The sequence below is a fragment of the Silene latifolia genome, chromosome 8 (assembly GCF_048544455.1).
Source record: "Silene latifolia isolate original U9 population chromosome 8, ASM4854445v1, whole genome shotgun sequence".
Taxonomy (NCBI): Eukaryota; Viridiplantae; Streptophyta; class Magnoliopsida; order Caryophyllales; family Caryophyllaceae; genus Silene; species Silene latifolia.
Window position 1 is genome coordinate 81,901,740 of NC_133533.1, and position 12,124 is coordinate 81,913,863.

At 37.6% G+C, this 12,124-nt stretch overlaps 1 long non-coding RNA gene across 1 annotated transcript; it reads right to left on the reverse strand.

The window, feature by feature from the left end:
• Nucleotides 1-8,405: 8,405 nt before the first annotated feature.
• Nucleotides 8,406-12,105, reverse strand: LOC141594437 (uncharacterized). Its single transcript, XR_012522202.1, has 3 exons — nucleotides 11,262-12,105; nucleotides 11,029-11,133; nucleotides 8,406-8,591 (listed from the first exon to the last, which is right to left on the reverse strand). It is a non-coding gene; the product is annotated as an uncharacterized LOC141594437 (long non-coding RNA).
• Nucleotides 12,106-12,124: the final 19 nt, after the last annotated feature.

Below are 12,124 nucleotides of genomic sequence, written 5' to 3' on the forward strand. Positions count from 1 at the left end.
CTGCTCTAAAGCCTCCTCGACAACAGCAGTGTCTATCTCCATGGGAGTCCTCTCAGAAGTATAAGCCTCATCACCTGCAACATTAAAGCAAATTTAGGCCGCGTCACGTGACGACGAACCTTGGTTAAGGGATTTTCGAGCCTTTAGAAGCTCTGAAATCGCTCTCTTTTCTCGCCATCTTTGGCCATATTCTCACAAACCCAAACACTCATGTGTTAATTTGGGTCAAGTCAAGCCTAATTTGAAGCCTAGTATTGGGTTCAAGTCGAAATTTCGGCAGCATTTCGTTATAACGGCGATTATGCCCTAGAAAAGTATCCTGAAAAAGCTGTCACAAACCAAAATTTCGAGATGATAGGAATTTTACCCATCATCAAAGGATCCCAAATATCAAGTTTCATCACAAATGGACAATCCTAAGGCTATTTTCGAAACAATTTACGGTTTAGCTGTGAAACCGTCTCAAATTCACTCAAGGGCTCAAAACTCAACGAAAATTCGAAACAAATGCATGGTTATGTTCCTTATATTACCAATTACCCGTTTCTAATGTCAATTTGACAAGGCAAAAGCATTTGGGGGAAAAGCCCCAAATTTTCGATTGATTGGGTCATAAACCCTAATTTTTTCGATCCAAAATTGAACAAATACAGAAGATCAATGCAAGAATGAGACACATACCTCGATTAGTCATGATTAATGCAAGCTTTTTTATCAAACCTTGGCGGAAATGGTTAAGATTTGAGAGAGAAAGAGAGGATTTATGTTTCGAACAAATGAACACAACCCCTCTGTTTATCGCGTTTTTACGCAGAAAAAACGCTTTGGGGAACAGATGCAGCAGGCGATGCGTCTATTCCAAGAGACGCAGCTCTTGCTGCGCCTCTTCCTTGTGTTCCCTCCATACGATTTTTCAAAAATTCCTTATGAGTTCGTTATTTGTGGGCCCATCTTTGGTGCGCCTCTTCCCCGATGCTATTTTATTCTTTTGGTCTGTGTGACGATTATCTTTCGTTCCGGCCCGCATTTCTAAGCCAACAGCAGACTATTACACGTTATTTATTGCTTACAAGACCCTTGCTTGTCACAACGAGCATTTATTCCTTCACAGGTGTTTCGACACGCCTTCATTATTTTTTCCCCAACGAGAGTAAGCGGATAGACTTTCCCTCTCGAGACATGGAGATTAATTCCCGATTATGTTCCCCAACGAGAGTAAGCGGATAGACTTTCCCTCTCGAGACATGGAGATCAACATCAAACCCTCTTTTTTCTTCCGAAGTTTGTTCGAAGCTGAACATGAACAGATTTCTCCCAGCAATTCCCGCCTGTGTCCTGCTACTCACAACATTTCTTGCTTCCCCTCGGAGTGCGACGAAGGTGTCGTTCTCCGTAAGTTCCCAAACCAATAGAGTTCCTACACTCGCGCCTTGATTACCCCTTAAGTTGAACTTATATTTGACCTCCTTCCCGACGATGCTTTCATTTAGGGTCCCACACCCTAGCACAATCCTTATATATCTTTTAGGTCTTACCCTTAGCTCCTACGCTTACCCTTACACAACTCCAGAAACATCTCGAGAAGAAGTCTCAGGTATGGTCTATTCTTATGGCTGGCGAGCCTCTTTACGTAGTCTAATGGACTTTAAACGACCCTCCCTGATAGTCGACAGACTCTAAAATGTTCCCGATGACAGGGCCTTGGCTCAGACCCCTTGAGCCGCCTCGCGTCGCCATAGTCGTCAGCTTTTAATCTTCGATTGACCTGATGGCTATTCTTTGACTTTCGCCTTGTCCAAGCCTCAGTCAAAGTGGGGGCTCTGTAGATACCTCATTTCTGCACCTCTCGCAAACCACCCGGTGATGATTGGGCCGCATGTTTGCTACGCGGAACGATTTGTGACAGTTCTTAAGTTTATCGTCAAGTGATTGCTCAAATACTAATGTCTACGTCTTAGTTGTCATCTATGTGCCGATACGGTCGTTTTGACAGTAATTAGAGTACATTTGGAGTCCGGGTCTGAAACCGTCTTCATTTTCTGATAACCATTAAATCCCGAGTCAGAATGTTCTGGAATGTTCCGGATATTTCTATTCCATATTTTATAAATATTTCACAATCTTTATCCTTTGGTAAACAATTTCCCATAATATTCACACAAGATATTAAGGAAAACCGAAATATTCCGTCCTACCATAACTTAAACACGGAAATCTTTCTTCCGCAGGAGGAAACCACTTGGGAACAGACGCTTGGCAGTGTCGCGCCTCTTCCAAGAGACGCGATGGATCGCCGCGCCTCTTCCCATGTCCTTTTCTGCGTGTTTTTCGTATCTTTTTCCATATCTTTCCGAGATTCACTTCCAAAGACTCTCCGAAACCCTAATTCCTTCACGTGTTTAGTATAAATAGGAGCCTTCGCTCCTCATATTTCTCACGCGAGTGTCCGCCCTTCTCTTCTCCCTTTGCATTCTAGACCTTTGTTCTTACTTTTTGGCGTCTACGTGCTTGAACATTCGACCACGTAAGCTCGGATCCTTCTGAGTACCAGCCTCGTTTGCATGACCGACCAATTTGACCAACTCCACAATCAATCAACATAATTAATCTAATCGTTTTCCTCTTACGAGGGCACTTTCGTATTTGCATTATAGTTCGAGTCGAGCATCGCTAATCGATAACTTAGTCCTTCTCGTTTCGTCAAACATGTAAGTCTGAGGGTGTATAATCTCTCTTTTATTATTGTTATTTACTTTTTGTATCATCATTAATGTAAGGTTTATGTCGAAAATACCTCCTTAAAACCGATTTCTAAAACCGTGCTTTAAAACCCTTTTTACGGATTATCAGAAGACAAACCGTCGAGAAAGGACGCAGCAACTGATGCGCCTCTTCGAAGGAGCGCAGTATATGTTACGCCTCTTCGTGAGGGCCGCATTTCTGCTTCCTTTCTTCTTCTTCGTCCTCTGTGATTCGTTCGTCTTTTGTTTGTTTTCGTTTGTTTCTTGTTAATTCTTTGTTATGATAGCATAATAATTTCACCTGTATATTATTGTCCATCATTAATATGTTTAATTCGTCATTTTAATCCGACTTAAATCCCTTATAATCTCATATTTGCGGGTTTTCGTCCTTAAATTCAATCCGGGTTGTAGGAATTCAATTCGTTCATATTGAGTTTCTGGAATTCGATCTTTGATATATTTTCATCTGTCTTTTGTCGTATTCGTCATTAATTTGTCATTAATTCGTCATGTTTAACCTATTTAGTTCACCCATGTCACTAATCAATCATTCGTTCATGTAAATAATCCGTCTTTAATCCGTCTCATCCATGTTTTATTGCTTTGATGACCTTAATCATATGTAAATAACCTGTTAATCACTTTCATCCGAGTTAGTTATCATAATTAATCATTTAAATTTACCAATTAACATTAACGATTTGCAGTTCCGGCTTCACTGCCAGAACTCAACCTTGGAACAGACGCAACAACTGTTGCGCCTCTTCCAAAGGGCGCAGTCCTGCTGTGCCTATTGAGTTTTGTCTCTGAACTCCGTTCTGCCTTGACCTAGTTTAATTAGCTTACGTATAATTAATTATTACTCGTATTATCACCTTCTGACTTGTTCGTTGATTCATTCTTTTATTCTTTTTCTCAAATTATCCGTTTTAAAGGTATTTTCGACATAAATCGCCTAATCCGATGTAATTATTGTAATTTTCTTATTGCATTTATCATTGAATTTTATATCATTTGTATGTTCTCACATGTAATTGAACATTAAATCCTACTTCGACCCAATTGTTTGCTAATTACGTGTCAACCGACTTAGTTAATTCTTCACATGCTAGGATCAAAACTGGATGTTTCATTGCATACATACAATCGACGATATATCGAGTATAGATGATGTCCCTAATCATTAGTAGAGGCCGCTATCGAGGCGGGCGGGATTAAGTGTTCGATCAAAAGAGCTTCCTAATACGTACCCTCACCCCTTACTCCAGATCTCTGTGAACATCCGTGTTCATTGGCATCCACGAGAGTCATTCTAGACATAGAATGCTAAGGGTAACGATTGCTTAGTGTTCATGTCACTACTTTGTGTCTTGACATGACACGAGGTATTCAAACGGTTCCAATTTCCCATAAAAATTGGTGGCGACTCCAACAAAAATGCAAACGCTTGTTCTCTTCCTCCCAAGCGCCCCCGTGGGCCCCCCGCTGTCCACATTAGTGTTTAGAGTTGGTGTCGAGAGAGACTATGATGTAGTTGATACGATACCGTGAGCTGTGTTGTGGAGGTAGGCATAGTTGGTGGAGTTGGTGTTAAGAGTTCATGTTCTATATCAATGCGATAGCTACATCCACCAGGGCGAGGGAGAATAATTCACGTTGTCGGGAGAATTACAGATTACAAAAGATGAGCACAGAGTTTTTCTAGATCTGCCTCTTAAAACTCTCAATATGTTTGCCTCACAAATATCTCCTTAAAAGAATAACTAGGTTAGAGTAGTGTTTATATATTAAACTATCCTAACAAGGATTATTCTAATTAAAGCCTTATATTTGCCTTCAATCTTATCGAATTCGTTATTTATTTATTTACTTTGCAATTAGTTTTAGCAAATCAATCAAATCCTTCAAGAAAACTATTACCTTAAGACAGACTTAGATAATAATAAACTAGAACATTAAAGCCTCCCTGTGGATTCGACCTTCTTACCACTACGTTTCAGATTATGTTATTACAATAAAATCTTAAGCTTAATTAGTAGTTGTCTAAGTTCATTGAACTTGTAACTTTAAGTGTTGTAATTAAAAGAAGAGTGATTGCTCAACTCTTCACCTTGCTTGGACTGTTGAACGGCATCCTTGAGGGCTATATAATGACTTCAAGCTTATGAATAAAATCATCTAGAAATTTGCATAAACTTGTGTTTACAAAAATAAATCGTTTCTTGCTTAGAAACAAAATTGATTTGATTGGAACGCGATTCTGATTAAATTTTCGAGTTGTTGATCAATAGGTCTTGGTCTCACTCACTTTGATCAAGTATTAGGTCTTGCTTGTTCAAATACTATCCTTTTAATCACAAAAACCAGAACTGGTCGTACCTAGTACGTTTAGTTCGACAAAAAAAGTCCGTAATTTTAATAGTTCTTGTTGTCTTATTCGAACAGTTTGAGGATTGCGCATACCTAGTACGAACAGTCCACGTACCTGTTTAATTTTGTGTGATTCCCCTGCCCAAATCGTATCAAGTTTTCTTGGCCGAATAGGGCTAACTCGGCCGAGTAAGGTGTCATGTATTTTCTGGTCAGGCTAATGTCTAGGAACACTCGGCCGAGTAATGGGTACTCGGCCGAGTACTCCAGGTACTCGACCGAGTAACCAGTCTAACGGGATTAATTCCACAGTTTGATTAAGGGTGATTAAAGATTATATAAACCTCGTTAACAGTTTCCAATTTATTTTACCAAAACCTAAACTACGTTCTTCACTCCTCTAATCACCCTTAATCACTCTCAAGGCAATTGATCGTTCATGAGTCTTTCGTTCATCTCTTTCGCATCAGTTTCATCGGTAAGTCACTAGTATTGTGTCTTTTGATTAGAATTGTCTCTTATGGTTTTGCCCTAATGATTACATTTAGGGGAAATGTTGATTGCCATGTTTGTGATTAGTACTGTTATGATTGTTATTAGGTTAAGGATTCGTAGAGGAAGAATTTTAGCTTACTTTGTGTGCTTGTGATTCGGATCGTGATAAGGTAGGGTTTCCTATTCGATTGTCTATTTAATTGATTTAAGATGATTATTGTCGTATTGGCATGATTATTATCATTATTGGCATTGTCTTTCTTGGTTGATTGGAATCGTGGTGGATTGACTGTGGTTGCGGGGTGCGTCCTCGGCTGAGTGGAGTCATTTTTGGGAATGGCTTCACGCCCTTGATTCGTCCCTTGTGGTTCCCGTCACAAAGGGGGATGTGCACATTAATGGACATGGGTTGTTGCTCGTTGCGATGAGTGGGGTTTAGGTGGGGAAGGTTCTTTGTCCCCCCGGCGGTATGGTCATTACCTATTGCGGTGGGTAATCTGACAGGGCTACACACTTACGAATATGAGATATGATTGGAGTTGGAGAATGGTTGCATAGTTCTTGTCTTGGTTATTTCTCGCGATTAGCTTATCCTGATTATTCGGTGGTCGACCCCGTTGTGTTTTGTAAAGCGTGGTGATCCATTCAGGGATGGTGAGCAGATTGTGATAGGTGATGATTACATTTAGCTGCGGTGACGAGGATGGGATGTCACCACTTTGAGTCTAGCTTCCGCTGTCATGAGTTTAGATAAGATTTGGTTATCAAGTGTAGCTGCGACTACCGTCTTAGCCTCACATATCCATACGTGCCTTGTCACAAACCATTTTTACACCATTCACCCATTTGCCACCCTTATTGTCCTTGATACATGTACTTTCGTCTATATTGTGAATGCGTATTAGTTGGAGAAATTTCTATTACATTAGATTACATGCATGTTTCATAAGTTGAGCGAGTGTCTTATTTCTTCCTATCTTACACATAAATCACCCATACTTATGAGTGCATGAGTGAATTCGCGAGAATCCGACTAGTTTGTCTTGCAAGATCGAAAAGTATTTGACGTTTTTCTATATTACGGTGACAAGGGAATTGAGTTGTGTTTTCTATTACCCGTGCCTTTGAATTTGTTTTATTGGTACACTTTGGTCATTGCTTTGTTATAGATATGGATAGTGGGGATTTGTATGTGCATTAACATTAGCTACGAGTTATCTATACACCATTTGTATGATTGCTTTCTCAGTATTGTGTTAGTGTTTTGCTTAAGGACAAGCAAAGAGATGTTTTGGGGTTGTTTGATGAGTCATAATTATATACATATTTATACCTCCCCTTAGTTACTTTTGAGGCGGTTTTGTGCTTAGATATGTCATTATATGCCGTTATTGCTAGAATGTCGATACTTCCACTTTTTGGTGTTTAAATGCAGATTTGATGCATTTGAGGAACAAATGATTGATAATGAGCATTGTGGAGTTGGCAAGACGGTGTATAAGAAGGATGGCACAAGAACCAAGAAGACTAAAAGGAAAAAAAAGGAGAAAACATGAAAAAAGCTGAATTCTGAGGTTCCTCGATCGAGTCTTCCAGTACTCGATCGAGTGGTGTATATACTTGATCGAGTGCACTTGCACTTGATCGAGTATCCTACATGTTGAAGACTTTCCGCGCAATTTCCTAAAGTTGGTTTACGTTTTGTATAAATATCAAACTCGTGACCTATTATTATTTTACGCCTCTTTAACATTCAAAATCTTAGAATACTTTAGACTTAGTTAATTTATGCATTGCTTCAAGATCAACATACTTTAATTACGGTATTCTTTATTTTTTCTTTAGTTATTGTTCATTCAATTTCTAGTTTACACAATTAATTCATTTTTCATCTTATTTATGCTTTCAATTATGTTTGCCTTCAATATTATTATTGTTATTTCTAGTATGTGTAGCTAAACTCCTAATCTAGGGTAAAGGGGATCGACGATCATGTTAGAATGGGGTAACTAATACATTAACTGTTAAATTGCTTTTGTTTGTTGTTCAGTTATGGTTTTGAATCTAATTGATTAATTACTGATCAGAATTGATTAATTAATATTGCAAATTAGGATTATCACGGACTCGGTTAAGACTAATATAGGCTGCGATAACTGAATAGACTGACTTAATAGCAATAGAGATAGGTTATACCGTTATAGTTTAGCTAAGCTAGGACATTGCTAATTAGAGTAGTTTTTTTCATTAGCGGTTCGAAATAAATAGGTTGTTTAAGTGATTTTTAGAGTGGTTATTGTGTAGTAGCCCTGCTTCCACATGAACAACATTGTATTGCAAATCGATTATGATAATATTATCGAAAGAATTTTTTTGTCTTCTACTAATTATGTCTAAGGAATGCTTGTAGTATTCCCTCACCTTGTAATATTTCTCTATTTCTTTTAACTTGTATACTCGTACTAAATAGAAAAGCTTAGAACTTGCTACAACCAAGTACTAAAATATTGTACTCGTATCTCCTAAAACTCAACTTGTAATCCGACTTTTCAAGGCACATGTTAGAAAAACCCAATTAATATATAAGCTTTCTTTGTCTAATTCTGAGTCCTGTTCCTTTTCATATCACTCTTTAATACTAATTTGCATTGGAAGTAGGAAATTGATAAAAAAATCTGGAAAAGAAGTACACACAGTACTTCCCGGTTTTTTACAAAAAAGGGGGGAAAAATTTCACATGAAATTTTAAAGTTCCCACCAAATTACATCCTATCACTAAAATTAGGTTACAAATAGGCAAAAAGTTTACACTGCCATTACATTTCTCAAAACATAAACCAAATTACACCCCAAATATTTTACACAACTCAAAAACTGTAAACCACAAACTGAAATTACACACTTCAAAAATACTTTTACAATGAAGAAACCAAATTTGACAGACGATGAGAGGCATAGAATCGTGTGCCTTCTGTTTGAGAGCTGCAAAAACAATAAACCAGAACATGGTAAGATGAATGAAGTTTCTGCCATGTTCAATGTGTCAAGGAGATGTATTCACAAAATCTGGACAGCAGCTAAAAACCAGAGGCAGGGGCATGTGCCTATTAATGTGAGGAGTAAAATAAAAGGAAAGAAGGAAAAAGAAAGAATACCTTGTCCAATTGAGGCTATCATGGCACTTGATGTCGAAAAGAGAACAACACTAAAGAGACTAGGCAAGGCAATAGGACATGCCCCATCAACATCTCATAGATGGGTAAAAGAAGGTCTTATAAAGTCTCATACAAATTCAATACATCCAGCATTGAGTAATGAGCATAAAATCATCAGGTTGCATTTTGTCATTGGTAAATTAGTGTTTGATAGGATATTGAGGTGTGTCATGTTCAAGGATATGAGCCATATCATTCATATTGATGAAAAGTGGTTTTATATGACCAATCCAAAGTGTCGATACTACATTGGCAAAGAATGAAGCTCTTCCTTTACGAAGTTGTAAAAGCAAGAGGTACATAACAAAGATAATGTTCTTAGCTGCTGTTTCAAGGCCAACATACAAAGAGAATGTAGAAGTTTTGTTTGATGGGAAGCTGGGTATATGGCCCTTTACTTACCAAGAACCAGCAAAAAGAAAGAGCAAGAATAGGGATGCTGGAACAATAGTCACAAAACCAATTGAATCTATCACAAAGAAGGTGACAAAATAAGCTTTAATCAACTTAGTGATACCAGCCGTTAAACAAAAATGGCCAGCATCTGCATCAAATGGATATAAGCATACAACAAGATAATGTCAAGCCTCATATAAGTGGGAAAAATAAAGAATTCAAAGAAGTAGCCACTTCAGATGGTTTCAACATCATTTTAGAACAACAACCAGCAAACTCTCCAGATTTAAACATATTGGATTTAGGTTTCTTTAGATCCATTCAATCTTTACAAGATGAAAATCCAACTAAGACAGTTGAAGAATTAGTGAATAATGTGACTCAAGCATATGAAGATGAAACTTTTGAAACTTTAGATAATGTTTGGCTAAGCTTGCAAGCTTGTATGGTTGAAATAATGCAAAAAAAGGGGGCATAATAACTACCCACTACCACACTTGGCAAAAGCTGGACAAAGGAGGCAAGGGACACTTCCAAGAAATTTACAATTAAATGAAGATTTAGTGAAGGAATGCATTCAATTCTTAATTACATATGGTATGATTGGTGAATTGGATCAACTCATGTTAGACCTAGGTATCCAAGTCCCCTTTTGAACAACCAAGAAGCTTGTTTGTTTGACAAACTATCATAAAGGCTGATTTTGGCAAAGCTGATTTTGACATGATAGTTTGCCAAAATCAAACATCACAAAGTGAAGGTTGTTTTATTATATTTAGTTCATGAAATTTGTAAGACTCCATTTTGTAAGACTCCATTTTGTGTTATGAAGTATGTATGCAATGAACTTGGAAATGGAAAAAAATGTCATTGAACTTTACTCTCAGCATCACAAAGTAAATACAAAACTAAATGCAGATAAATAAAACATCGGAATCTAAATGAATGCAAGAAGGTTACTCTCAGCAAGCACATTTTCCTCATTGAGTAACTTGATCACATATAGGTGCCTCATCAAGAGATTACATGGAAACTCATAAAATGCAAAAAGAGTGTCTCAACATGATAAGACCCTTGGTGGCATCAAATATGGATCAATAACCATATACATTTATGAACAAGGGCACTTCAACATGGGATACATGGAGCACTCTGTATAGGAGTATATGTGTATTGTCCTTATAAGTAAGGCAACAACAATATTTAACCTCTCAGTCAAGTAAAGACCTTCACTGAGGTTAAATATGACAGCAGCAAAGACAAGTAAAACATGACATTTTATGTTTAGTGATGACAAAGAAGGTTACTCTCAGCAAGCAATTGTGCCTCATGGAGTAACATGAAAACATACAAGTGCCTCATCGGGAGGAAACAAAACATGGAAACTCAACAAAATTAGAGAGTATCTCAACATGAAATCCTCTTGGTGGCAGCAAATATAGGGCAATAACCTTAAAATTTCAACACCACATACACAAATGTCATGTTTAAAGCCAAATGCAGCAACGAGGGCACACAGTAGGAAAATGGGAACATCATAGAGAATTAAGAGTAACAATAAACAAAACAGACAGAATATCCTGCATCAGAAAATCCAGCATCACCAACAGAGTTAAGACTCGGGTTTTTTATTAGGACACTCGTATTTTGCAGGGTCATCACGACATACTTGTTCATCTACCTCATACAGTCATACCCCAGGTCATTCTCAACAAACAGCAAGCATATTATCAAGAGTGGCTAACAGAACCAAATACCCAACAAATCCGTAAATGGACATCAATTAAAAAAGAGTTTAAGAGATAAACCTCCTTAAGCACAGTTGTATTTCTCACAAAATTTCTTGAATTTCTTTGATTTTGGTGACAAATCAACATCATCAACGACTTTCCTTGGGAGAAATTCATGAGTACCTTCAAAATAAAAAGAGAAAACAATACGGTTAAATAAGATGAAATTTTTTTACAAAGACAAAATCAGGAAAAATGGATTAAGAGAAAACAAAACACAAAACAATAAAAACACGAGTATAAGAATTAACCTTTATTTTCATCCTCTTTTTTTCGCAGCTTTTCTACGACTTTCCGACAATACGCATTGAACTTCTTAGTAGTTGGTGACAAATCACCAGATCTACCACTTTTTAGAAAAATCCGCCCTTCATCAAAACATGGATTAAAATCATCAACATTTTTATCAACTTTCTCCCTATAATTAGGGACATCGTCAATAACGGAATCAGGAACAACGGTATTTGACTCAACACAAAACGCAGAAGTAGCCTCGGTATCATCGTCAACATCGGAATCAAGAAGTGAGCCATAACCGAGTATGTATCGGGTGCAACATGCCCAACACCGGTATAAATAAGAGATGATCAAGAGATTCATGGTAAGAGGGTGGTTTCATCGAAGAGGATTGAGATTCGCAACGAATATGGGGCTTCTTTAATGACATAATCGCAAAATAAGGAAACCAAGGTTGATGTTTTGATGGATTAGATGATGAATAATGAAGAAAAGGAGAGTATGTAATGTAGATCTAGAGAGAGTGGTAGACCGAAGAAGGAGAAAAGGAAACGGCGGAGAAGGAGATGTTAGTTCTAGGGTTTTCTTTTGGAAAACTCTAGAAATATGGAGGGACGGTTGAAAATAAATGAGGGAGTAAATGAAGAACAGGAGTATTGGTGGGAAATTTGGTGGGAAATAAAGAAAATGGAGGGAGTAATTAGACCAAATAGGTTAGTTGTAATGTAGATTAGATGAGTTAAACAATGGTATTTAGTGTAAATATGTTGATGAATCAAGGACCATTTGGTCATTTTTTAGGCTCAAAAAGAGAAACAAATGAAATTGGAACATTATAGTGGGATGGCCCAAAAAGGAAAATGGGAACATTAAAGGA